This window comes from Vombatus ursinus, unplaced genomic scaffold (genome assembly GCF_900497805.2).
Source record: "Vombatus ursinus unplaced genomic scaffold, bare-nosed wombat genome assembly UNPS02004276.1, whole genome shotgun sequence".
NCBI classification, from domain to species: domain Eukaryota; kingdom Metazoa; phylum Chordata; class Mammalia; order Diprotodontia; family Vombatidae; genus Vombatus; species Vombatus ursinus.
In genome coordinates this window covers 1,080,504-1,085,118 of record NW_020944054.1, presented here as the reverse complement: position 1 = coordinate 1,085,118, position 4,615 = coordinate 1,080,504, and the positions used below count along the sequence as shown (strand labels likewise).

The window sequence follows — 4,615 nt, the reverse complement described above, 5'->3', positions numbered from 1 at the left end:
TTATGTGGGTTTATTTTATAGCCTGCAACTTTGCTGAAGTTGTTTATTATTTCAAGTAGTTTTTTACTCGATTCTCTGGGATTCTCTAACATCATGTCAACTGCAAAGAGTGATAGCTTTGTTTCTTCTTTGCCTATTCTAATGCTTTCAATGTCTTTTTCTTCTCTTACTGCTAAAGCTAACGTTTCCAGTACGATGTTGAATAACAGTGGTGATAATGGACATCCTTATTTCACCCCTGATCTTATTGGAAATGCTTCTAGCTTGTCCCCATTATATATTATGCTTGCTGAAGGTTTTAGATAGATGATATTTATTATTTTAAGGAAGACTCCATTTATACCTACGCTCTCTAGTGTTTTTAATAGGAATGGGTGTATTTTGTCAAAAGCTTTTTCTGCATCTATTGAGATGATCATGTGGTTTCTGTTAGTTTTGGTGTTGATATGCTCAATTATGCTGATAGTTTTCCTAATATTGAACCAGCCCTGCATTCCTCGTATAAATCCTACCTGGTCATAGTGTATTAGTCTTGTGATAAGTTGCTGTAATCTATTTGCTAATATTTTGTTTAAAATTTTTGCATCTATATTCATTAGGGAATCAAGGTGTCATTTTGTTCCTTAAGATTCTGGGTCTCCTTTTCTAATTGGTTGACTTTCATAGTCTTCTTGTTTTTCTTGGGTTACTCATTTTTTTTTTTTAGTTTTTCCTCCATCTCTCTCATTTGATTTTTTTTTTGGGTGCTAGGTAAAGCTTTCTGACCAGCAGCCCAGACTCCACCACTGTTCCTTCTCTTTGGTCTGTCTAGAACAGTGACTATATGTTAGGGAAAACAAAATTATGGTGGCAGACAGAAAATGAGGTCCCGAAGGTTACACTAGGCTGGGCTGGGTTAAGCAAGGGGAAGGCCCAGCTTCTAGACTGAAAGACAGACACCCAGACAACCACCTGGACAGGTCATGGGATACCCTCTTCATTTCCCTCCCTCCCCACTCCCTTGACCTTGCTCCCCCTCCTGGTATCCCCATTGACTATTCTGAGCAACCCCTTCTGGGAGTCGCAGTCTTCGCCTTCTATCCCCAACAAACTGCCCCAGTAGAAATGATGCAGTTTAGGGGTTCGGGGGTCCTGGGACCCCAAAATCACATGTGGGTCCCGCCCAAAAGAATTTGACCCAAGCCTTCTTTCAGCCAGAGACAAGGTTTATTAGAATATCCATCATATTGGGCAGACTGTTAAGGAGTGAACATGCGTAAGCAGTGGCCAGATTATAAGAATCTCAGCAGTGGCTAGATTTTAAGAATCTAAGCATCTTAATGGAGACAAGGTGGACCTTATATACAGAAGACTGTGGGAGGGACCTAGGAGTAGCCAGTAAACTGGGGTGAACAGAACTCCTGGGCCCTGGACCTGGTGGCCAAGGGAGAATGGAGCCTCGGGGCAGCTAGGTGGCTCAGTGAATAGAGCACCGGCCCTGAAGTTAGGAGGACTTCAGTTCAAATCCGGCCTCAGACCAAACACTTGACACTTACTAGCTATGTGACCCTGGGCAAGTCACTTAACCCCAGTTGCCTAAAAATTTAAAAAAAAAATGTGAGAATGGAGCCTAGCTAGGATTAAGGGTGGGAAATGGCCAGGGGCCATACATAGGGAGGTAAGACAAAGGAAGGCCAGGCTAGGTTAACAGAATTGGGAGATTGGGTGTAGCCACAATGAAAGGCCAGTTGATGGGATTATAGCCTCAGGCTAGCCAGAGATTTGGCCAGGTGGGAAAGTCCAAAGTTTTTCCTTTCTGGGGCCCAGATCCCAACCCCATCAGAAATGTCCATCAGTTTTTTGCCAAAGAACCATGCTTCGGGCTCTCCTGTATCAGTACCTTGGGATTGGCCCTAGGCATGGGATGAAAATGGTCCTTGGTACCAGAATGCCAAGAAGGTTGCAAACAACAGCCCACTCCCACCCTGGGGTCTGAGTGTCCTTGGTTCTTGCCTCAGGCAGGATGCTGTTGGGGCTGGAGGGAGACTGGTGCCGCTCCATCCCAGGGATGGGGTAGGGGGCATCTAGGCCCTTGAACTCCCCTGTGTATCTGTCTCTCTTTCAGATGAATTGCTATCAGGGGGTATTTCAGCACCGTCCTGCTGAAGTTTCTCCTCCACCTTCAGACGAATTCCCCCGAGGCGAATCAGGAGAGACTCGTAGTCAAAGTAGCCTCTGTTCTCCCCTAAAGGATTCTGCATTGCCTGGTCTTGGAGGTGCAGTCGGTCTTTGCACAGCACCTCATAGATGTCATAATACTCCAAAAAGGACTTCTCCATCACACCCCTTAGGGACTCAGGGCAGGGACACTTTCCCTCCAGCATGTCACAGACTGCTACTCGGATGGTCTCATGCCGGATAAGCTCATTGTAGTTGTTGCTGTCTCCTGGGTTTCTCTCCTGCTCAAAGCCAGGCTCATTGTAGTAGGGGTTTTCATTCATGAGTGACTGGATGGAGACAAGCACAGAGGAGATGCTCTGGGCTGGGCTCCAGGCAGGGCCAGGCCAAGTACCCAGAATACTCAGGCAGACTTTCCCACTGAGGTACAAATTGGGGTTAAACCTCACCATGTTATTGCCCGTGGTCATCAGCTTGACCCTGGGGGCGCGGATAGGATAATCCGGAGGGCAGCGAAACAGGAACAAGAAGAAACCCCCTTCATAAGGAGTGTCAAATGGGCCCGTGATCAATGCATGAATCTTCGTCATGTCCAGGGGGTCGGGAACCACAAACATCCCGGGGGGCGGCTCCTTGTAAATGGACATGATGTCCCGCTTGATCCGCAGCAGGCACTGCGGCGTGGCGCGCTCGTTGTCCCAGTCCGAGCTCAGCGTCGGGTCCCAGAAGACCGGGGGGCTGGGCAGCTCGGCCTCCGGGGGCTGGGCAGGGCCCGAGGGCGGGGGCCCGGGCAGCGGGGCCAGGCCTCCCCCCGGCCCGAAGCTGCTGTCGCCCGCCGCCCCCGCCACCCCCACCGCCCCCACCGCGCCTGCCACCCACACCTTGGGTGGGAAGGACGGCCCGAAGCCGCCGAAGCCCGTGCTGGGGCCCGGGATCCCCGCGGCCTCGGCCCAGGCAGGCCCCGCCTCCTCCGTCTCACTCTCCTCCATCACGGCTCGGCTCCGCTTCCGGGACGCCATGCCCGCGACTCCGCCGCCGGCCAGAGCCGCCTCTCGCTGGATTCCTAAGTTCTTCTCTGAGTTCTTTGTGGGGAGCAGGCGACCACGTGACGCTCCTCTTCGGGGCAGGAGGGCGTCTCCGTGCTTCAGTATCCTCCTCCGAAGACGAACCCCGGCCTTCTCTGTTCCCACAACAGCTTTCTACAGGGTTGGATTCTGCCTCCTTTGCCTGTGTATTCTTGCAGCAATCGCTTAATGTGTGCAATCACCTCCAGCCCTGGGGTAGGGGGTGATGCCTCTGGCCCCAGCTCTTCTGTTCTCCCCTCTAGCCTGGAACCCGAGCCAAAACTCCATCCTCCTGCAAGTGCCCACGGCCAGGGCCCTTCCGCCCCATTGCTCCTGCGCTCACCAGGGGGGCGTGGCTGGCGCCTTCTCTCTCACCCCCCTCCCTCCCCCGCTCTCTGTCTCACAGCGGGGTCTGGCGTTCCGGGTCAGCAGAGGCTCCTCCGATCTTCCTGGGTTCAGACTCCCTGCTCCCCTCTCATTCTCCGGGTTAAGGTTCCTGTCGCTGGGGCTGAGGCAGCCTCCCAAACCGGCTCCATGTTGTACCACCTTTGCCAATTTGAAGGGAGAGGGAAGGAAATAAGCATTTACAAAGCACCTGCTAAGTGCTTTTTTGCAAATATTGTCTCATTTGATCTTCACAACAACCCTGGAAGTAGGTGCTATTATTTTCCCATTTTACAATTCAGGAAACCGAGGCAAACAGAGGTTAAGTGACTTGCCCAAGGTCACACAGCTCGTGTCTGAGGCTGGATTTGAACTCAGGTCTTTCTGACTCCAGGCCCTGGTGCTCTATCTACTGTCACTGGGTTTCTATTATTATTACTATTATCGTTGTCATTATTATTAGAGAGTAATTTGATGCCCAAGATTTGTTTTAAAATGAATTTTCTTATTATTCATGCATTTGAACATTTTTTCAGGTTCATATTTCTTTTTTTAGAAAACTATTTGCTTTGTACATGCCCTTTGACCTGCCAATGCTATTGCTAGGTGTGTACCCCAAGGAGGTCAAAAACAGAGGGAAGGGTTCCATGTATACAAAAATGTTTATGGCAGTCTTTTTTGAGTAGTTCCAGTAGTACTAGAAGAAGGGGTATTCCCATTGGTAGGGCAATTGATAGGGCAAACAAATACAGTTTGTTATTCAGTCGTTTTTCAGTCATGTCCACCTCTTTGTGCCCCAGTTTGGGGTTTTCTTGGCAAAGATACTGGAGTGATTTGCCATTTCCTTCTCTAGCTCATTTTACAGATCAGGAAACAAGTCACAGGGTGACTTGACCAGCTAGGAAGTGTCTCAGGCTGAATTTGAACTTGGGTCTTCCTGACTCCAGGCCTGGCACTCTACTGCAGCGCCACCTAGCTGCCCTTATTATACCTCTACCCAAAGTTTATTC

The 4,615-nt window shown here is 50.0% G+C and overlaps 1 pseudogene; it reads right to left on the bottom strand.

Annotated features, from left to right (window-relative positions):
* Positions 1-1,746: 1,746 nt before the first annotated feature.
* Positions 1,747-3,557, bottom strand: LOC114054451 (annotated as a pseudogene).
* Positions 3,558-4,615: the final 1,058 nt, after the last annotated feature.